The 23,026-nt window shown below is 46.5% G+C and overlaps 1 protein-coding gene and 1 long non-coding RNA gene across 2 annotated transcripts in view; one reads left to right on the forward strand and one right to left on the reverse strand.

The window, feature by feature from the left end:
- Positions 1-3,809, reverse strand: part of LOC135973901 (uncharacterized) — a 41,402-nt gene extending 37,593 nt beyond the window's left edge. Inside the window, exon 1 of the long non-coding RNA XR_010590946.1 lies at positions 3,434-3,809. This is a non-coding gene — a long non-coding RNA (uncharacterized LOC135973901). The remainder of the gene's footprint in view (positions 1-3,433) is intronic.
- The window catches only part of AGBL1 (AGBL carboxypeptidase 1), a 400,010-nt gene that overhangs the window by 10,944 nt on the left and 366,040 nt on the right, over positions 1-23,026 (forward strand). The window lies entirely within an intron of this gene.

The following is a 23,026-nucleotide window of genomic DNA, read 5'->3' on the forward strand; positions in this document are numbered from 1 at the left end:
CATCAGCTCCATTGTCATTTGTCATCTGAAAACATCTAATTTATCCCTTCCCTCTGCTTCGTATTTTCTCTTCCCCACAGACATTACTTATTGTTTAACTCTGTGAAGCATCTTAGGATAGATAAAACACCATACAAAACAATACGTGACTGTGTAGACCCATCTTGCCTCCATTTATATATAATGTGATCTTATTTGGTTTGTTTGGCAATATTTTGTTGGCATTTTTTATGACTCTTTAGTTAGACTCCCCTGTCATTTACACTGGTCCAGCCCCATTGGCTTTGTCTACATTGGGGATATGGGCAGTGTTAGAAAATGTTAACAGACAAGTGTTAATTGTTAAACACCACTTAGTGCAAACAAAGGCAGCCATGTTTTAAAACGGTTAGCAGGTCATAGCTAACTCTGGGGGGAACCTGCTGACTTGAGCAGAGTTTCACTGTTGTAACCTAAAGCAGTGGTTCTCAAACTAGGAATGCCGTTTGTGTAGGGAAAGCCCCTGGCGGGCCGGGCCGCTTTGTTTACCTGGCAGGTCCGCAGGTTCGGCCGATTGCGGCTTCCACTGGCCACGGTTCTCTGCTCCAGGCCAATGGGGGCTGCAGGAAGGGCAGCCAGCACATCCCTCGGCCCGTGCCACTTCCCACAGCCCTCATTGGCCTGGAGCGGCGAACCTGCGGACGCGGCAGGTAAACAAACTGGCCCGGCCCGCCAGGGGCTTTCCCTGAACAAGCAGCGGCCCTAGTTTGAGAACCACTGACCTAGAGGAGAGACATCCCTTCCTCTGTGTGTAGGTGCTGGTGTGTGGCGTTAAGGGACCTCACAGTCTTTAGGCTCCTTTTTAAAATCCCAGCCTAAAACCCTGTGCTGTATTCACTTGCCAAGGAGTTGCCTTAGGACCTGGGCAGTGCGCCAGACTCTATCCCCCTGACTGCATTCTTCTCACCAGGGCAGGAGACAAAAAATTTCCCTGCTGCCTATCCCTCTTCTCCTAATAAGTGTGTGTCTCATGGATAGTCTATGTGCACCTGTTTACAGAAAGAGCCAGATGGGCTGTGGAGCAAAGCTCCCAGCCATGGACCAAAGCCATCTTGCATGACAGACACATCACTCCCTCCAGTGGAGAGGGATGAGGGGGGATGTGAATTTCAAGCAGAGAAGATTGAGTTATATCGCCTTCTTGCCATGAAAACCAAGTCTATCCCAGAGGGTGTGAATGCGGATGGCATGGGGGAGGTATGTGCCACACAACTGCTCGGGCAATTACAACTAATTTGCCCACACAATCAGTGCAATTGTGCACACATGGTTTAACTGTGCCTGCAGCCCTGGTAAATGTGTGTGTGTAAATTAGGTGCAAAACTTATTCTGTGGGAGAGTACAGTTACAGGAGATGAGCTTGAATCAAGACCATGGACCCAAACACTCAACATTTGGGAAATTTGGCTCCATATTTTTTTCTGATCTTTGAGGCTGAACCCATCTTTACAAGGGGCTGAACCAGAATATCAAATGACCCAGAACTTTGGGGAAGTCTGGATCCAGGTTTGAATTTTGCAGAATGGGCTTATTTCCCATCTGTACGTGAGCAGCGTTTGCATGGGGGAGGGGGGGGAGGGAATCCTTGTTCGTCCAACTATAGCTTTGATGATAAAGGTCTAGTGCAATGAAGGATGCCCCTTAAGATATGGGAAAACTAGTCACCCTAGTTCTCTGCAGCTCCACATTCCTCTACTCTGGACTACTTTTAGAGAGTCACCATCTTTTATGGCAATTAAGGTGTCCTTGGAAGCCAAGGATTTGTTCTTGGGTTTTATAATAAGGTGCATTTAACTCCTCCTTCATGTTTTCCAAAGAGGACAGAGAATGAATGACATAATGGAGAATCTCCTGCACAAGGGCACTGCCAAACTGCACAACCGAGAATGGGCTTGTTCATTTCCAGACCTGCTATTGATTCATAGAATTGCATCTGCCTGAGAGGAAATTCAGAGGGCAAAGCTAACCCTTCATCCTTCAGGGGGTTTGAAGAGCAATGTGGCTGTTTTTAATCATCACAGACTATTCTCTAGGAAGAATGCAGCTTGGCTTTTCAAGAGGTGCTGTAGGTTGAAGTGGAATTAATGGTGGTAGCAAAACTTTTATGATGAATATCATTTAAAAATTGGGCAATCCTGACATGGGAGGGTCCTGCAGGGAAATAATTGCTCTTGATATGTTCCCCCCTTCCAACAGAAGGATACTTTGACAGCAAAATGTGTGTGGGTTTTTTTTCTGAAACACTAACCCTATGGAGGCTGCTTTAGTGCTGTGTTTTACTGCAATCAGTTACCATGAGAGGTCTTTCATAGCCATTAATTGTCAATGTAGTTTTCAGAACGGATGCTGGTTCTCAACTGAGCCCGATGCAAATTTGATCGTAAGTGGAGGTAAATCTCACCCCACCCTTTTTTTGCTGGACCAAGGCTTGCTGTTCTTTTCTCATCCTTGGAACAATGATGGCCAGGCTGTTTTCGTGGCTTAAGCCTGGGACTGAGAGGCAGATGACCTGGGCTTCGTTCTCAGGTCTGCCAGAGATAGAAGTTGGTCCAATAAAAGATATTACCTCACCTGCCTTGTCTCTCTATTCATCCTGCTGTAACTTGTTTAACCTGTGTGCCTCCACTTCCCCCTCTGGACAACGAATGGGGATGGCACTCATCTACCTTGCTGGGAGATTGGAAGCTTTAGTTCATAAAAAGGATCTGGACTGTCACCCTAAATCATATTGATAAGTAACTTTTATCAGCCCCACTCCAAGCATGTGTGAGATTGGCTCAATTTCGATAAAATGCTTTGAAATCTTTGCATAGAATTCACTCTAGAAGGGTAAAGCAGTAGTAGTATGTAGTAGGTTCGCGCCGGGGATCTACTCTCCGGGATGGAGGGGCGCCACACCGACTCACTACAGCACAGACAGTCACAGCTCAGGCCCCTTTACGCAGGGGCTGAGCGACCTACAGTTCAGGGAGCTCAGGACCTCAGGCAGGGCTGAGCAAACACTCAGCTAGCTCAGGCCCTTTGGTGCAGGGGCTGAGTAACAACCAACTGTTTAAAGTAGACCCAGGCCCTGGATCAGGGCGGGGCACAAACAGTTACAGCTCAGGCCCTTTGGTGCAGGGGCTGAGCAACAATACACTTGGGGAAGGCCCAGGTTCCTACCTGAGCGTTGGGTGAGGGGGAAGCCTGCCACCTGTGAGCAGGGGTGGCAGGGGGGGGACGCAGGCCCACCCACTCCACTGCGTCCCAGCCCGGGGCCCTAGCAGCGGTTAGTGTCGCTGCTGGTCAGTGGGGTGTCCTGACCGAAACACATTGACATTGGCTCACATGTCTCTGCAGCCTGACCGGGGTCGGCTACCCCCAGGCTACTTCCGTGTTCCCCCTCGGGGCCTACCTCGTTGGCGACGCCGGGTTCGGGCCAGTCCAGCAGCATCGGTTCCTCTGGTGCGGGGCTTGGGGGCAGGTCCGGCAGCTCTCCCCCGGAGTAGCTGGCACGGGGCAGGCTTGCCTCCTCCTCAGGGTAGCTGGCACGGGGCAGGCTTGGCTCCTCCTTGGGGTAGCGGGCCCAGGGCAGGCTTGGCCAGTCCTCCTCGGGGTACCTGGCGAGAGATAGGCTCGACCGGCGCGGTGGGGTAGCAGGCAGCTCGCGGCCTGCGGCTGTCTCCCAAGCGGGAGCTCGGCCCGGGACGTCTGCTCTCTCTGCCGGCCTGGGCTCCACTGAGCTCTGCAGGCAGGCTTTTATACTTCCGGGTCGGGGCCGTGACCTCAGAGGGGTGGGCGCCAGACCCGGTGGCTCTGCCCACGTTGGGGTTAGGGGAAGTTCGGCCCTATGCGGGACGGAGGGGCGCCACACCGCCTCACTACATAGTAGTATAATGAAGATAAAGCTATATCCCTTCCTCTCCTTCACAATTAACCTGGGAAACATGAGAGAGAGAGATTTCCATTAAGCAGCTTGTTTGGCATACTGAATGCCCCCACCTCCTACACTGCAGATGGAGGGGAAAAGGGGCAATGGTCCATCCACCTGACCTTTTCTGTGATTAAAATGCTGAGCTGCTGAAGTCACAAGAACTAACTGACCCTGCTCCTCCAGGCAGAAGCCAGCATCATATATCCAAATGGGGATAGTTGCTGGAGGGGGTTGGGGAGAGGAGAGCTACCCTCCCAAGATTTATCTCTTGGGTAGAATTCCCCTTTGTGGGAGTTCTCATGCGTTTTGAGGGTGTCCTTGCCTCAAGCTAAGTTCCAAGAGTAAGCATCAGTGCTTCAGATGGAAAATAAGGAATGCACGTGCCCTGATCTACGTTTGTCTGGGACAATCTCCCCTCAAATGGGTTTAGGATGCTTGTCTCCCCAATAACGGAAAGGCTTTCTGAGGACAGCTGGTGGAAGAGAGGCATTAACATGACGCATGCTTTAAAAAGGAAAATTTTGCCAAGCAGGTTGTAGTGAAGGCGCCCACTGTGGAAAGCAACTTTAAGTGTAAGCTCTGGAGAGTGGGTATCTGAAAAGGAGGCTGTCAGCGCTTGGCTGAGCAAAAGGGATGGCCGTGTCCCTAGCTGAAACTGCCAGGACTGTCCCTGGTCTTGTCATGATAAAGTGTTCAGGACGCTGTTACCCCCACTGGACATGCCCATTTATAATTCTAGGTCGGAACAGACTCGGACAAAATGGGAGAGAATAATACTTTGCCCTCATGGTGGTCTCGCCATATAAATGGTAAGTTCTGCCCAGGCAGGGACCAGTTTCTAGCATTAGCCAAAAGCCACTACCAAGTTTTCACTAGAATATGGACCTGCCTCTCTGAGACCAGACCAGACCGTGTTTGCTCAGAGCTAGGGCAGAGAGATGTTGGTTGTTCCTACCTTGCTGTTTGACCTGATTAGCTGAATAATAGATGGCTTCTGGAATCTGCAAATAGTTTCCTCTCCTCACAAGGATCACATTTTCCTTCTCACAGTGCAGTACATTGTGGACCACTGTGGCCTGCAACACTGTGGCTAGGAAGAAACTATCAATAGCCGCCATAGAGTGGGCCAAGACCAGTACACACCTGACATCTCTTTTTGCAATGATTCCTCAGAAGCTGACGGATGCACAGTTCAGCTTCTGTTCCCTCGTCAGGTACCCACACATCTTATAGGAGTATGTGTAAATCTTCAGCCCAGAGAACTCTGAATTCAATCAGAGCATGTAAATTGATGTTGTGCTCATTGCCTTTTTAAGTCTGTATATATTGGGCCAATGCTGTCCCTCAATTTCCTGTGGGCACAGAAGGCCTTAAATGCAGAAGCAGTGCAGTGCTGCTGCAGAGGGTGAGGCTAGCAGGCCAGGGGGTGTGGCTTCTTCACCTGGCTTCTGGCTTCCATTTCTTACTTTGCTGTTCCCCTGGAACCACACGATCCAGAGATCTCATCCTGGAGGCATGTCAACTAGGACAGCAAGCTGGCGTTTCTAAGTTTAACTCCTGTCACATTTACCCACAGTGTAAGCTCGGTGATGATCTCATTCACTTACACGGGGCTAATAAAATGCCAGCTGACCAGACATGCTCAGGCTGAGGTCAAATGTGCTTATTGTGAGTAGCCAATCTGGCATATCCATGGCTGGGGAAAAAAAATCCTTTTTCCTTTTACGTGGAGGAATCCACTTTCTGTTGCTGTATATCTCGTGCATGAGTCACAGATTTTTTTTTAAAGGCCTTGTTATAGTGTGGTCTCAAAGCTAAGTGTCCAAATCAGACCCTTCCACAACTTGGCTTCCTTTTAAGGGAGACGGGTTTTGATTTTTAAAGGGACATTGCCAAAATCTAGATGAAACAACATAGGTAGATATTGTCCCTTCCTGTATTACTAGTCCTAACAAGTTAGATCATTAACAATTTCAAAATAGAATTTATTCTTCATTATGATGTGGAAAGGTTAGGGGCCTAGTTCAGGAGTACATGAGGTTCTGTGGCCTGTAAAGTACAGGAGATCAGACTAGACGATCATGATGGTCCCTTCTGACCTTAAAGTCAATGAGACTTAGTTTTCAGGCCACGAGATGGTAATGCCTTTTATGTATTGATGATGTTTGTTTTTGTTGTTTTTTTTCCTCACTCAGGTTGGACAGGAAAATTATACTAGTTATTCTCAGGGTCTGTCTACACTAGGAAAATGACATGTTGCTGACAGTTGGCAGCAATTTGTCGCCACTACTTCTGCCTCGAGAAGTGTTACACAGTTTAGCAGCTAGTGTTGACTGAATCAAAGCATTGCCCTTGTTGTCCCACAAAGCATCAATGACACTGGGCTAGGTAAGTGCAGAGGGAGGGGCACTGCAGCAATTGAAAAGAATGGGTGTGGAACTTTATTAGGATGTTCCTTACTCCGCGTCACTGCTCTAGCATGCAAAGGATAAGCAGATTAATGTAGCAAGGGAGTATTACCCTACTGACATAGTTCTCTGCTGCCCCATCAACCACAAACTGGGCCAGCCCCATTATAATATTGGTTGACAAAAGGCATAGTTGTGCCTTTACCTTGCCTCATCTGAGCAGGAGCACAGAGGAGTAGGCTTTGCAGTGACCGCATCATCTCTATTCATTATGGCTAGTTTATTTCCACTACCACATGCTTGCATTTGCTGTGAAAAATGCCCCATCCTAGAGACTGCTGTTATCTCAGAGTCTATGGTTTTATTAACAAGTACACCTGGAAATCTTAATGGATCCCGGAGACCACTTGGACTCTGACAAATACTATATCTGGCAAAGACTTCTTTAATTCACAAATCCACTTTTTTGGAAGACTGCGTATTCTCTGGAGTGACCTCTATAAAGTCTTCTGAACGCAGATTGTAGCATTTGTCCTGCTGCTTTTTCATCATCACCATAAAAATCAACAGCCATATTGCTGGTTTCCTATGTCATTATTAAACTTAGTTCCCAGCTGTGTCATGTGAAGGCTTAATGTTTGAATCCAAAAGTTGTTTTTTAAAATCCTGTAGTTATTTTATAATTAAAAATACAGTAACGGCACAAGTATAAATCAAATAAATACAAATAAACAGTAGGAGTTAACATACATAGAGGAATCATTATGCAAGAATCTCTAAAGCCATATAAAAACCTTATTATGAAAGAGTGATGACAGAATAATGGCACTAAACAAAGCTAATTCTGCATAAATGTAGAAAATAGATTAAAAAAAGGAAGACGTGAATGATGATAACATTCAGTCCGGCCATAGTCCCTAAATATCACAAGCAACTTATTGTGAAATAAGAGATTAACCCTGAGAGGAAATTATCTGTGGTACTAATTACTGAGGGAACATTAAAAACATTAAAGAAAAGTCTAAAAGCCTCTTGCAAAATATCAGGTGTTTTGATTTATCTCAAAGTTTCTTGATTTTTTTAAAAAACATTTCCAATTTGATAGAGGCATTTTAAGGTTATATACTAATGTGTTTTACCACTAGTTCTGCATAATACAATAATTGCTCTATTAGAGATGCATTAGTAATAGAAGGAGGAAGTGACACAAAGGAATCTAGTGTCAGGAGGAACTTTTACAAAAGGACATATCTGTTTATAAAAAGGAGGAAAAAAAGGGATCCAGGAAATTGCAGGCCATCAGGTCCTAATTGCTGCAGATATCTATATTTGAATAAATGCCTCTCTTCCCTGACAGCCTGCAGAATTACCCTAGTATGCAGCCTTGCAATGAAGTTATGTAAAATACTTGTACACCTTTTTGAGCAGTGTAGGTGAAATTCACCTCTATGCAGAAAGCCAGGTCAAGGTCTGTGCACCACTTACATCCTATGTTGATGGATTCAGTCTGGGCCGGCTCCAGGCACCAGCTTAACAAGCAAGTGCTTGGGGCGGCCAAGGGAGAGGGGCGGCACCTGTGGCAATTCGGGGGCGGTAGGTCCCTCACTCCCTCTAGGAGCAAAGGACCTGCCGCTGAACTGCCGCCGCCGATCGCGACTTTTTTTTTTCCAATTGCCGCCGCCGATTGCGGCTTTTTTTTTTGCTTGGGGCGGCAGAAATGCTGGCGCCGGCCCTGGATTCAGTGGTGAACAGTACTTGTATGCAGGGATGAATGTCATTCTCCATAAACAAGGGCCGGATTCTACTCATGCTGAGTGGTGCTTTTACTTTCCGAGGAGTTCCACTGAAGCCACTGAGCCTCTTGGAGGATAAGGTTCTACTCAACATGAGTGAGGGTGGCAGAATCAGACCCATAATGAATCATACTACTAATAAATTAATGATACTTCTTTGCTCACTTCACAGGGCACTGTCACATGGATTCTTTTAGGATATGACATTCTTCTCCATGACTTCCTAGCTAGGTGGGAGGAGAAGATGGGTCCAAAGGGAGGAAGTCCTTGCTCAAACACAATAAACACTTTGTGTTTTATTAGTACTTAAAGAGCAATAGGAAAATGCAGTGATCCATAATCCTGCTAGTGAAACAGATGCATGTGTTTGATTAAGTTAGTAATTCCTTCACCATACAAATGTCTTTCACCAGATCTTATTGCCACTGATATCTGGGCCCTCTTCCTGGCTTTGCCACTAATTTACTGTGGGGCTTTTGCTTTACCTTCCTTTCCCCATCTGTAAAATGGGGGTAATGTCTCAAAGTGACCTACTTCATGTTGTTGTGAGACTACTGTGTGTGAAGGGCTTTGTGATTTTCAGGTGAAAGGTGATATATTAGTGCAATCAATTGTATTTCATACTGTAAGGTTCTTTGGGCACATAGCATATTCCTAGACACACATGATTTCCACCAGTCCCATATTGTTCGCTTTTGTAAAAGTAATTTTGGTTAGAGATGAGTCCAGGCTAAAATGCTACATCTAAACACCCCCAGATTTTGAGGATATTCAGATCTGGGTTTGGACTTTGCAGCTGGGTTTGGATCAGTTCTATCTTACAGTGTGCTGCAGTCATTACTTCCAATGAGCAGAAGTAAAGCACTAGCACAGGGGTCGGCAACGTTTGGCACGCGGCTCACCAGGGTAAGCACCCTGGTGGGCCGGGCCAGTTTATTTACCTGCTGACGCAGCAGGTTCGGCCGATCGCGGCTGCCACTGGGGGCGCGTCCCGGGCCAATGGGGGCGGCGGGAAGCTGCGGCCAGCACATCCCTCGCCTGCGCTGCTTCTCGCCGCCCCCATTGGCCCGGGACGGCGAACCGCGGCCAGTGGGGGCCGTGATCAGCCGAACCTGCTGCGTCAGCAGGTAAATAAAACTGGCCCAGCCCGCCAGGGTGTTTACCCTGGCGAGCCGCGTGCCAAACGTTGCCAACCCCTGCACTAGCAGATGCCACAGAGAAAATCACTTTGATGTAATGGCTTCTGTCCAATTGTCTGGACAGCCCACCCCCCACTGATCTTGAATGGAGTCTAGTCACCATATTCAGTGGTGATCTGGTGTGTTTTGGGGAGACTCTTGCAAGTTATCACATTCAGTGGCAAACAATTGAGAGGAAACCAGAGCTTCAGGTTCCTGGATGCTGTGACCCAAACACACCGTGTTTCAGCTGGACACAGAGGAGACGAGACCTTTTCACCACCATATGCTATATACATGGTATAAATTCTACAGCTGCCTCTTTTGGGATGATTAATAGCCCCTGGCTTGGTAGTCAGCTCTAGTGGGAATGGAGATTGGTGGGGCATACCTAAGCAGAATACTGGTTTAAGTAGCGCCTAAGAGAGGCATTCGGAAGTGAGAGGGTGTTAGTTCCAAGATTTGGCAACAGGAGCAAGAACTTGTCAGACACTTTTCCCATTCGAGGAAGCCCCCCCTTAGGTACACAATGTACAATTTGAGGACTATGTGATTCTCCACAGCTGTGGCCACCTGTCTTGGAGGTTTAAAGGTGTCACTTAGTAGGCTGTATTCAAGCAGCCAGGGCCTCCCTTTAGCATCTTTAAATAGGCCTGTCACCAGGTTCACTCACTGCTGGTGGTGCCTTCTCCTGGCTGTCTTGGGGATTAGCTGTGCATGCCTCCCCCCAGTCACGTCTCTTCTGTCATCTCGCCCTGAAGCCCCTCTTGCTCAGGAACCAAAGTCTCCTCTGGTGACTCAGCCCTTTGGCTGGGTCACTATGTGGTTCCCTTCTGGGGGGTTTACCCAAAGTCCTCCTGCACAGTCTCAGACAATCTTCTTCAGCACTGCAAGTTCAGTAGGGGAACCCAGGGCTGCCCACTATTCGGGGTTCCAGGCCAGGACTCTCAACCAGCAATTCTGGGCTTTACTGTCTCAGTCCTCACTGCTCCTTCCCTGGGCTGCTTCCTACAATTTGTGGTTCCCTCCCTTTCGATGGGTAAACCAGCTCCAAACCCTCTTCCCAGCAAGTGACTGCTGCCCCGTCTTTTGCCAGCTTCCTGGTTTTATAGGCCCTGCCTCTTCCTCCTCAGCTGGGTGCCATCAGCAGTTAGGTCCCAGCCCTCCCTGGCTTCTCATCCAGGTGCAGCTTGGGCAGTTAATAGGCCTACCTGGTCACCTGAACCCCTTCCAGTCCTGTGTGGTCGGACACCCTATCACAAGGGCCTTTCTCTTCCACTGTCCCTTTGAATTTTCTGGTCTGCTTCTCCTCCGATTTGTCTGGCCCTTCTTCTAAGGAGCACAAGAACCAGGAGGAAAGGGGTAATGGGCATATTTGGTTCTCTTCTGTATACATTCGTATCCCGTGCTTATCACCTTAGTATCTAATGCACTGCTGGAAAGTGCTCAAGCAACATGTCAAATGTTTGTTCTCTCATCCTCACCCTGGGGGGAAAGCTTGTGCAGCAGAATGTTTTGTTTTGTAATTGTCTGTGATGCTGGCAGGCCAGATGCCTGCTCTTGTCAAGGCTGCAGGCATTAGCTATAAACTGACTAACTTATAGATAGAGACCAAACTAGTCCACTTATGTGTTAGTGTTACTTGGAATAGGTATTAGTCTTATAAGAATGCATTTTGTGTTTCAACTCTATAGAATGTTTTTAAGTTGCTGCACACATTAATCTTATTTGTAATGTCTGTATTCCATCCTATAAGGAAATATGTAAGTTTTGCTTTATCGGTTTGAAAATGTTTGCTCTAAACTTGTGCACTCAGATGGGAAGAGGGTTTTCTCCCGCCTGTCCAGAAGAACTATCAATATCAGATGGGCCATCGCAATACCCGCAAGGAACATCGCAATATAAAGTATTGGTGAATGGCCCTCTTACACTTGGAAATGCTATGTACAGTGAAACCCTTTGTATGGACTAGGAGGCTGAATGAAGAAAATAACAACAAAGACACAGGAAAATTTGTCATCTCTTTGGTGTTTGAACTCTCACAGGGCCAGAGACTCTAAACTGAGGTGGTTATCCCTGGGTCTGTCCTGAAAGACATCTTGAATTGACAGATTACCACATCTTCTTTAGGAATCATAGATGGTAACTTATTTGTGGGTATATGTTTGCTTGCTTTAACCTGTAAATAACTCTTACTAACTTTTCTTAGTTAATACCCATTTAGTTTATTACAGGATTGGCTACAGGTGTTGTCTTTGGTGTAAGATCTTCTAGAGTACCTCCCCCAGTTGATCTGGGATAAGTGGAAGCAACCTGAATTTTTTGTGGTTTTTGGTGTAAGGGACCATGTATCACTAAGTCGAACTTCCGTGGGTGGCAAGATAGACTGGAGAGTCTAAGGGGTCTGTTACTCCATAGTGAGACTGTTACAGTGATCCAGGAGTTCACATTTGTTACTGGCTTGGTGAACTTTAATTATAGAACATACCATCAGTTTGGGGTGTCTACCCTGAGGTTGGTACTCAAACTAATGAGCCAGTGCGTGACATTATCTACACACGCACAAGCACGCACATATGTTGCTGTATGCTTATGTTGGAGAGGGCAAGATCAAAGAAATGCCCCTTGCACTTAGAGTGCAAGATGGTGAGATTTGTGATGGCCCTTTGTTCCTGTGGTAGTTCATTCCTCAGTTTTGAGCTGAGAAAGCTGCAGTTCTGCAGTACCCTCTTCAAAATTCATCATGTAAGCTTCCCATCCCGTTTCCCTCTTCTTGCTTGAGACTTCATGACCACAAACCTTGCTGAAGATGCTTTCAAGGTTCTCAAACCTATAAAAGGGTCAAAGAAGTCAAGCGTTTGTATGAAGGGCATCACGGTGGGAGAAGAGTGGGAGCGCTGTTGGTCTTCTCTGCACTATTTGAAGGCTGGGAATTGCAGTAATATAGCAGAGCCTGGTTGCAGTGATGACGTAGTTAAGGTTGGTATCACATTATCCCACCATACATCCTGCTCTCAAGGATACCTGGCAACATTTCAGAGAACTGGAGCATCATTTTTCCTCAGTGACATTTTGTCATGAATTCAGAAGTTGTAAATCCAAACCCCTGTGTATTTAATATCATGAACAACGGATCTCGAGCAGGGACATAATTGTCTTTGAGACATTTTTTAAACAAAAATGGCTTTTTGACTTTTCTTTTAATTTTTCTGATTCTTCAGTGACAAATTGAAAACCTGTTAATTACTGGGATTTTGGATTTGGTTTTCATAAAAAAAACATTTTTGGAGGAAATCTCTTTAAAAATAGTTTGAAATTTGCAATGATAAATGATTGACATTTCTGACCAGTTCTAAATATGGCATAATACTGAGATTTCATCATTGAAATGTCCTATCAATGTGAAATCATGGCTAGCTAGCTATCTAGGATGAAATAACACAGACAGGAAACTCTCCAGGTATTTTACCAGCTCTGTTGTTGTTGTGTGTGGTGGTTTTTTTTTAAATAAACCTGGAGTTTAGCTCCACTTAAGACAACTAAGTTCATGATTTGGAAGGGGATTGGGAAAGAGACACTTCACTTGGTTTCACAGATACTACAAAACAAGGCATAATTGGCTATAGGATGAAGCCATTCAGTTGGCAAACGCCCAGTGCCACTTGCGGCTACACTAGTATTTTTAACACACTAGTTCCAGGAGAGCTACTGCTATGTCTATGTGAACTGGGGTTCACATCCCTCGCTCCAAGTGTAGACATACTCTCATAGTAAAAGGCAGCACCTGCCTTGAAGAGGTTCTATTCTAAATACACAAGATAGGTAAACATCCCAGTTCCGTGCCTTATCCATAGAGCAATGCTGCCCTGGCATACTTTCAATCACCAGCTAAATGAATACCTAGGGGAACGCTTATACAGTGAGTCTGATTTTTTCCAGACGGGCTCTCTCTCATCCTTTATTTTTTGTGTGTGCAATTTTGCACCTGCCTGTTTTTGCCCACAATAAGCTGTCAATGTAGTTGTTAGTAACACTTCTAACTACCTGATTTGCAGATACAAGTCTCATTACCCAGGTAGTTAGACTTCTGACTATTGCTAGTTATCTGAAGATTCATTGTGGGTGGAAAAACAAGAATGCAATTATCTTTGGGCGGGGGGGGGGAATCATTTTCCCCACCACTACCCATAAACCCCCAACCAAACAAACAAGAGACCGTTTCTGAAAGTTTGATGGAAAATGTCCAACTCCGCAGTCTCTACCAGAGTTTTTCATGGGGACTGGTAGTTTAACACAACACAACAAGGGCTTTCCCTTAAAGATACACAGCTCTGATTTTTTTTAAGTAGCCAAACAATTTGGGGATTACATTCAATGATTAATTTAATCCAGGCACTCACAATCCTGAAAGAGTGATTTCTTTAATTGTTCATTTATTATTACTGTGGGTGATGTAACAGCGTTGTGTTTCTTTTTCCAAATAAAATATGTATTGGTAAATATAGCACTAAATAAATGAATGCTGTTTGATTTCTTTCTGGGCATCTCCTCCAGCTATGATGCTTATATGCTCACAACAAAAGTTCTCAGGTGTTAGAGTGGCTCATTTGGTGAAACACTTGCCTCTGGACAAATGTGGTGGGGGTTCTAGAGGTGCATGAGGGATGTGTTCGTGCAAAATCTGTTTCAGCACTACAAGGGGGGATGCCTGGTTTGCTCTGGTCCATCAGGTGGGTGGATTACCACCCCATCTCTGGTGGCTACTCAAATGGGATGTTGAAAGTCCCATAACACTTTTCTGAAAGAATAGGAGCTAGCCTGATGCTGTGGCTAGTATTCCCTCCCCAAAAGCTAGACCATAACCTTACAGTCTCCCCTGAGTAACACACACCTTGCTCTTGCACAATCCGTGGAACAGAACAAACAAACAAAAAAACCTGTCAGGGACAGTACTTGGTCTTGCTAGTGAAGGCAGGGGACTGGACTCAATGACCTTTCAAGGTCCCTTCCAGTTCTATGAAATAGGTATATCTCCATATATAATAATAACATGGGGACATGAAAGGTTAGTAGCAATTAGACCTCTAACATAGTGAATGCCAGTGAAAATGAGGTAGGATCAGAGGCTATAATAGAGAAAGACCAAGTTAAAAATTATGCAGACAAGGTAGATGTCTCCAAGTCATCAGGGCCTGATGAAATACATCCTAGAATAATCAAGAAGCTGACTGAGGAGATATCTGAGCCATTAGCAATTATCTTTGAAAAGTCATCAAAGTCAGAAAAGATTCCAAAGGACTGGAAAAGAGCAAATATTGTGCCAATTTATAGAAAGGGAAATAAGGATAACCTGGGGAATTACAGACCAGTCATCTTAACTTCAGAACCTGGAAAGATAATGGAGCAAATAATTAAGCAATCAGTTTGTGAGCACCTAGAAGATACTAAAGTGATCAGTAACAGCATAGATTAGTCAAGAACAAATCATGTCAGACCAACTTTCTTTGACAGGGTAAGAAGCCTTGTGGATTGGGGGAAGTGGTAGATGTGGTCTATCTTGACTTTAGTAAGACTTTTGATATTGTCTCGCATGACCTTCTCATAAACAAACTAGGGAAATACAATCTAGCTGGAGCTGCTATAAAGTGGGTGCGTAACTGGTTGGAAACCCGTCCCCAGAGAGTAGTTATCAGTGGTTCACAGTCATGCAGGAAAGGCATATTGAATGTGATCCCACAGAGATCAGTTCTGCATCCAGTGCTGTTCAATATCTTCATCAGTGATTTAGACAATGGCATAGAGAGTACACTTATAAGTTTGCAGATGATACCAAGCTGGGAGGGGTTGCAAGTGTTTTGGAGGATAGGATTAAAATTCAAAATGAGCTGGACAAACTGGAGAAATGGTCTGAAGTAAATAGGATGAAATCCAATAAGGATAAATGCAAAGTACTCCACTTAGGAAGGAACAATCAGTTGCACACATACAAAATGAGAAATGACTGCCTAGGAAGGAGTACTGCAGAACGAGATATAGGGATTATAGTGGATCACAAACTAAATATGTCAACAGTGTAACACTGTTGCAAAAAAAGCGAACATCATTCTGGGATGTATTAGCAGGAGTGTTGTATGAAAGACAGGAGAAGTAATTCTTCTGCTTTACTCCACGCTGATTAGGCCTCAACTGAAGTATTATGTCCAATTATGGGTGCCACATTTCAGGAAAGATGTGGACAAATGGAGAAAGTCCAGAGAAGAGCAACAAAAATGATTAAAGGTCTAGAAAACATGACCTATGAGGGAAGATTGGAAAAAATTGGGTTTATTCAATCTGGAGAAGAGAAGACTGAGAGGGGACATGATAACAGTTTTCAAGTACATAAAAGGTTGTTACAAGGAAGAGGGAGAAAAATTGTTCTCTTTAACCTCTGAGGAGACCAATGGGCTTAAATTGTAGCAAGGATAGTTTAGATTGGACGTTAGGAAAAACTTCCTAACTGTCAGGGTGGTTAAGTAATAGAATAAATTGCCTAGTGAGGTTGTGGAATTTTCATCATTGGAGATTTTTAAGAGCAGGTTAGACAAACACCTGTCAGGGATGGTCTAGATCAGGGACCTCTTCCCACAGCCTCCATTGGCCTGGAATGGCGAACTGCAGCCAGTGGGAGCTGCGATCGGCGGAACTTGCGGACGCTGCAGGTAAACAAACCGGCCCGGCCTACCAGCGGCTTTCCCTGATGGGCCGCATGCCAAAGGTTGCCAATTCCTGGTCTAGATAATACTTAGTCCTGCCATGAGTTCAGGGGACTGGACTAGATGACCTCTTGAGGTCCCTTCCAGTCCTATGATTCTAATATTCTTCTAAGTTATTACCAGATGAGCAAAAAATTGGAACTGTCCATCTGCATCAGAACAATCTTTGCAACAAGTACTTGGATTTGCCCTATGAAGCTGATGTCACTAGCTGATCATTTATCATTGTTCCTATATCAATGGCTGTACGATGGGGTATTTTTGATGCCCTGCTGAATCCTGGCCAAGTGGCGTACCTCTGCCAACCAGAGGGTTTCAGAGGTTGATTCCCAAACTGATTGGGGGGGACGGGGACTACCAACTGGGAGCTGATTAAGCACAGCTGAGTTTAACTGGGTTCTACTTGCAGTTCAGAGGGACAGATGGGGCTGTGCTAAACAGAAACCAAGATGAGGAACTCTGGGCAAACATAAGAGTAGTGCTAGGTAGTTTGGATTATACATGTTTTGTATTTTTTAAGTTTAGTCCTCATACAACTGCATGTCATGAAGCACAGCTAGATACTGTTGTCAGTGGGTGACAATTTGGCTTAAACCCAAAATCTGTCAGTAAAACCCTCCATGGAGAGGGTTATTTTTTGTATATGTTATAGCGGATATTTATAAATGCCGCAGGAGGAATGGCAAAAATTTAACAAGAGGAATTGTCCTTTTATCCTTTTTCTGTATCTGAATCCTTCCTGTGCCATCAAATATTGCTTTAAATTTTTTTTTAATTTTAGCCAGAACTGGGCAAGTACTTAGCATTGAATAATTTATTCTATGTATCTTTTATGGTCTTGGCACAGATTGTGTTTTTCTCAACTGTATTTTTATTTAAAATTATTTGCTAAGTATTTTTCTTTGAATGAATTCTTTGTTGGTACTTCATTCGCAAACAGCTTGTGGCAAGTACTAATTAATTTAACTTAATTTATTTTAATGGGAATTAAAAGCCTTTGACAGCTTTGAAAACCTCAGCCTAAATATACAAAATTTTTGCGGCCTCCATTGGCCACAGAAATCACATGACAGCTTGTTTTCTTATTGCATAAACATAACTTTTTGACATCAGTTTCTTACATGAATACTCATGATTATGAATTCAAAATTTGCTTTTCACAAATATTCTCCAATACTCACTGGTTGCAATCCTGGCACCCAGCTGTGGTTTTGGATTTGGTTAACCATTGTTGTTATGGGGCTGGTTGGCTGCCACCTTACATTCAGGATAAATGTAAAGTGGCTGAAAGGATAACAGTTGCACCCAAAACACAGGCACATGAAAAAGCTTGACTAGACGCTGAATCCTGTTGCCCAAATGGTTCCAAATGCAGGGTCTAGGACTTGGATTGGTGGAACTGTTTTGGTCTGTATGTATGTGACTGAAGGAGTAGAGAGAGCGACATAGTCAAGGAGATGTAGCCTGGAAGTGCACTGTATGGCCCTGAGAGAAGCTTAGAGGCGGGTGGCTTTGGGTTGGGGTGCCAGCTGAAGGAGTCTTGGACCTGTGAGCAAGGTCACTGTCTTCTGCTGTTTGATTCCTCCTGTGTTCCGGGAAACAGGACATTCTTTGTAAATAAGCAAAATTGAATTAAAGAAACTCCCAGCAATTTCTCCTCCTAATTGCAATGACCTTTAAGATCCTGAATTTTTGGCTAACAGCTCAGGTCAATAGGTGACTTTGTTGGGACCAGTTTGTCATCCATTGGTTACACAAACACACCTGCCAGCAAACTCCATCACTCGAGCATTGATGTCAAGCAAATACAAGGATCATAGACACAGTCCGAGTAAATGTGTTTAAATATTCAGGATAAATGTTCAGAGAATGTGTGGCAGTTTCTGCTGGCTCAAATGTTAACATTTTTAAGTTCGCTCCCTCATGTCCCTCACGTTCCTTGTCCATTTGAGTCCCTCGATAAAGCACACAGCAACTCAGAAGATACCTTGTGTCATCACTATTTGTGTTAATGGCTTAGGAAACCCGCAATCCAATCAGCTAAAATAAACAACCCAGTGTAATAGGAGCATTAATCAATGAAGACTTCACTGCTGAAACCTAAATGTGAAATCCATTCACCTACAAGATAAAGGGATACTGAGAGACAGCAAGAAAAAACCAGAGAGGACAGTCTGATTTTTTTCAAAGGTGCTGAGAATCGGCATTGCTAGTTGGAGCCCATGAGTTTGTGAGTGTTCATCACCCCTGAAAGTCAGAACAAAAAGGGCCAATCCTGCAAGGTTGTGAGCACCTGCTGTGAGTTGGGTTCTGGCCTCTTTTCTTTCCTTTTAAGATCAGTGAGTGTTGAAGGGATATAATGTCTCACATGAGTGAGCCCTAGTGAAAAAAAGAAATTAGCAAGAGAAGCATATGATCTAAGCATATGTCACCTAGAAAGAACAATTTGCAGAATTGTGCTGGGATTCTGCAAACCTTTTTCTGAGTGGCTCATGGAACCAATACTGTGAATTTGGACCCAACCTCAAAACAAACCCAGGGGGGAATTCAAGAAAAACTGTTGTACCTTGGGTTGTTCAGAGGATATAAACTGGCCGTGGGGAAGTTTAGGCTTGAAATTAGACGAAGGTTTCTGACCGTCAGAGGGGTGAAATATTGGAACGGCCTTCCGAGGGAAACGGTGGGGGCGAGGGACCTATCTGGTTTTAAGATTAAGTTAGATAAGTTTATGGAGGGAATGGTTTAATGGTAAAACATATTAGCTGAGGAATACCGAGCAATGGCAGGTAAATAGTATAATGGTTAACAAGGGTCAGGCTGGAGACTCTTGCCTACATGCTCGGGGTCTTACTGATCGCCATATTTGGGGTTGGGAAGGAATTTTCCTCCAGGGTAGATTGGCTGAGGCCCTGGAGGTTTTTCGCCTTCCTCCGCAGCATGGGGCAGGGATCGCTAGCAGGAGGGTTCTCTGCCAATTGAAGTCACTAAAACACAGGATTTGGGGACTTCATCAGCAGAGTCAAGGGAAGGGTAGGGACGGTTTTGTGGCCTGCAGCATGCAGGGGGTCAGACCAGATGATCATAATGGTCCCTTCTGACCTTAAAGTCTATGAGTCTATGAGTCTATGAGACCCAACCACATCAGGCACACCATCAGAGGCTCATTCACCTGCACTTCTACTAATGTGATATATGCCATCATGTGCCAGCAATGCCCCTCTGCCATGTACATTGGCCAAACCACATAAAAGAATAAATGGACACAAATCCGACATTAGGAATGGCAACATACAAAAGCCAGTAGAAGAACACTTCAATCTCCCTGGACATTCAATAACAGATTTAAAAGTAGCCATCCTTCAACAAAAAAACTTCAAAAACAGACTTCAAAGAGCAACTGCAGAGCTACAATTCATTTGCAAACTTAACACCATTAATTTGGACTTGAATAGGGACTGGGAGTGGCTAGCTCACTACAAAAGCAATTTTCCCTTTCTTGGTATTGACACCTCCTCATCAATTATTGAGAGTGGACCACGTCCACCCTGACTGAATTGGCCTTGTCAACACTGGTTCTCCACTTGTAAGGTAACTCCCTTCTCTTCATGTGCCAGTATATTTATGCTCGTATCTGTATTTTTCGCTCCATGCATCTGGGGATTTTTACCCACAAAAGCTTATGCCCAAATAAATCTGCTAGTCTCTAAGGTGCCACTGGACTCCTTGTTGTTTTTACTGCTATCATTTACTCTTACCTCAAATAGCAAGGTCTATCACAGGGCTCTCAAACACGCGGCCTGTGGGCCGCATGTGGCCCGTGGAGTTATTTGCTGCGGCCTGCCAAGCTTCCCACGCCCCCTCCCCCGCCCCCCTCGAGTTATTTCCTGCGGCTGCCAAGCTCCGCTCATGCGCCGCCCCCCGCTGTTTGGCGATGCATAGCACTTTCCAGGAGGGAGGGGGGAGGAGCGGGGAGCCATGTGCTCAGGGAAGGAGGCGGAGAAGAGATGGGGCCGGGGCGGGGATTTGGGGAAGGGGTTGGAATGGGGCAGGGAGGGGGTGGAATTGGGATGGGGAATGGGTGGGAAGAGGCGGGGCAGGGCAGGAGCAGGGCCTCATGGAAGGGGTAGAGTGGGGGCGGGGCCGGGGGCAGTGGACGGGGGGGGTTGTATCTGTATATGAAAAGCTGTCAGTGATGTGGCCCTCAGGCCAATGTACTAGTCATTTCACGTGTCCCTCATGGTGATTTGAGTTTGAGATCCCTGGTCTATCAGGTGGATCTACATGTTCCGATCCTACTGATCAACCATATGGAAAGCAGTGTCATTCCACGTGGTGGATTTTCTGTATTTTCAGCCTGCTTTTTTAAAAACCTAGGATATTACCTGCAAAAAAATGATGTTAAAACATTATTAAGGTTGCAAAGTCAAACACTCAAATGTTAGAAAATGCCAGAAGTAAGCTTGCTCGTGTTCCCAAATATGAAGAACACACAATTAGTAGCCACCTGTGAAAAGTTTAAGTGACTTTCCCCACATTACATAAGAACTGTATGGAAGAGCCAGGGATAGAATCCAGTTCTTCGAGGTGGCATTCCTTTGTCTTAGCCATGAGCAGGGCCGGCTCTAGGCACCAGCAAAACAAGCTGGTGCTTGGGGCGGCACATTTTTAGGGCGGCATGGCCAGCGCCAGAATGCCGCCCCTAAAAAGGTGCCCCGGCCGCCCTAGCTCACCTCCGCTACTGCTGCCACGGTGCGCGAAACAGCTGATTCGCGCGCCGCTACTCGCCCTCCCTCCCAGGCTCTCAAGCCTGGGAGGGAGGGGGAGCAGCGGCGCGCGAATCAGCTGTTTCACGCGCCGCCAGCAGCTCGGGGTTTCCCCCTCCCTCCCAGGCTCTCCAACCTGGGAGGGAGGGGGAGATCCCGAGCAGCCGTTTCGCGCGCCGCTGCTCCCCCTCCCTCCCAGACTTGGGAGCCAGAGAGGGAGGGGGAGAAGCGGCGCCCGCGCCGCGGCCACTCGGAGTCTCCCCCTCCCTCCCAGGCTCTCAAACCTGGGAGGGAGGGGAAGATCCCGAGCGGCCGTTTTGCGCGCCGCTACTCCCCCTCCCTCCCAGGTTTGAGAGCCTGGGAGGGAGGGGGAGAAGCGGCGCCTGCGCCGCGGCCACTCGGAGTCTCCCCCTCCATCCCTCCCTCCCAGGCTCTCAAACCTGGGGGGGGGGAGACTCCGAGTGGCCGCGGCGCGGGCGCCGCTTCTCCCCCTCCCTCCCTCCTAGGCTTGAGAGCCTGGGGGGAGGAGGCAGGGCTGGGGATTTGGGGAAGGGGCGGAGTTGAGGCGGGGCTGGGGGTGGGGTAATTAAAGAACGGGGGTGGGGCGGCCAAAATTGTTTTTGCTTTGGGCAGCAAAAATCCTAGAGCCGGCCTGGCCATGAGATCATCCTTTCTCTTTTTGCACTTCCCTGACTCATTCACTACACACCCTGCAACTTCTACAACAAATTAGGAAGGGGGTCTTACAAACAACTGCCTCAATAACTACACAACCCTGATACACTCCCTGAGCACTGAATGAGGCCTGGGTCCTGTGGAAAAAGTAGTATGTGATTATGTAATTAAAGACGGAACCATAATGCATACACCCAAGGAGTTGCACTTGGGATTCCTAGCATTCCCACTGCAGTTTCAATTAGATAGGACAGTGTTTCCCAAACTTGGGATGCCGCTTGTGTAGGGAAAGTCCCTGGCGGGCCGGGCCAGTTTGTTTACCTGCCGCGTCTGCAGGTCCAGCCGATCGCGGCTCCCACTGGCCGCGGTTCGCTGCTCCAGGCCAACGGGAGCTGCTGGAAGCGGCGGCCAGTACGTCCCTCGGCCTGTGCCACTTCCAGCAGCTCCCATTGGCCTGGAGCAGCGAACCGCGGCCAGTGGGAGCTGCGATGGGCCCAACCTGCGGACGCAGCAGGTAAACAAACCGGCCCGGCCCGCCAGGGGCTTTCCCTACACAAGCGGCGTCCTAAGTTTGGGAAACACTGAGATAGGGGATTCTCCTCTCCCTGTCTTCAACTATTGTGTGGTTTCAGCTGTAAAATATTAAGCTTTCCAGAGGTGGCTGGCTCTCTAGTGTCTGTTGAAGAGATCTCCTGTAGCTAGACTGTGTAACAGTAGGGTATGTATATTGTATATTTTTAAGATATTATCATTATGATTTCGGTGGGAGAAAAAGTGACTCCTTTACATATACTGTGGCTTGCACAAAGCATTTGAGGTTCCTCCTGGCTGATAGGTGCTACATATATGTAAGGTTTATATTATGTTAGGCATTCCTGTGAAAAATAATAGGTCCAGTACTGAACCTACATATCCCTCATGGCAATACAGACTGTAACGACTAAATCATTCCTCATTCACTCTCCAGTAGTGAAATCTTATTGGCATAAGGAGGATTCAGGGGGGTGACTACTCTATACCACCAACTAATTGCAGGAATTAGCCTAAACCAGGGGTGGACAAACTTTTTGGCCCGAGGGCCATATTGGGGTTGCGCAACTGTATGGAGGGCTGGTTAGGGAAGGCTATGCCTCTCCAAACAGCCTGGCTCCTGCCCCCTATCCGCCCCCTCCTACTTCCCGCCCCCTGACTGTCCCCCTCAGAACTCTCAACCCATCCAACCCCCCCTGCTCCTTGTCCCCTGACCCCTATCCACACCCCCACCTCCTGACAGCCCCACTGGGACTCCCAACCCCTATCCAACTGCCCTCTGCTCCTTGTCCCCTGACTACCCCCTCCTGGGACCCCCCGCCCCTAACTGCCCCCCGGGATCCCACCCCCTTATCCAACCCCCTCTGCTCCCTGTCTCTTGACTGCCCTCCTGACCCCTATCCACATCCCTACCCCCTGACAGGCCCCCTGGGACTCCCACTCCCAATCCTCCCTGTTCCTCATCCCCTGAC

The sequence above is a fragment of the Chrysemys picta genome, chromosome 10 (assembly GCF_011386835.1).
Source record: "Chrysemys picta bellii isolate R12L10 chromosome 10, ASM1138683v2, whole genome shotgun sequence".
Lineage (NCBI taxonomy): Eukaryota > Metazoa > Chordata > Testudines > Emydidae > Chrysemys > Chrysemys picta.